Below are 484 nucleotides of genomic sequence, written 5' to 3' on the forward strand. Positions count from 1 at the left end.
GTCATAATTCAGAGCTCAAATAGCTCTACTCATTCTCTGGACCACACCACAATAGCTTCTGAGGATTAAAATTGTATGACTGTACTGTAACTCTTACCTCCAAGACTTTCTTTATGTGGTGGCCAAGAACAGTTTTAACTTCCTTACCATTAGCATGTGTTATGTTCTTATGAACATCATTCTGACTTCCTGTATCAAAGAATTCTCTGTTCGAATGATTCAGATCAATGTACTATACATCTTCTGACATTATGGTACTAGAACACAGAAACAATTTATTTCAAGTGCTCTGGTTAACAAAAAAAGTTACCAAACCTGTGAATCTATGAGAGTCCTTAAAGAGCCTCCACATACAGCACATAACCTACATAAGCCAATCTTTCTATAAAAACAATCGATGCCTTAAAGCTTGAAATGTTGAATGAAAAATATGGGAAACCTTAGGAGCTTTGACAGTAAGGACCAGAATAAGTGTACAAGCCCA

This window comes from Zootermopsis nevadensis, unplaced genomic scaffold (assembly GCF_977971745.1).
Source record: "Zootermopsis nevadensis isolate Lab colony 2312 unplaced genomic scaffold, Znev_1.0 Znev_ptg000011l, whole genome shotgun sequence".
In the NCBI taxonomy this organism is placed as follows: Eukaryota; Metazoa; Arthropoda; class Insecta; order Blattodea; family Termopsidae; genus Zootermopsis; species Zootermopsis nevadensis.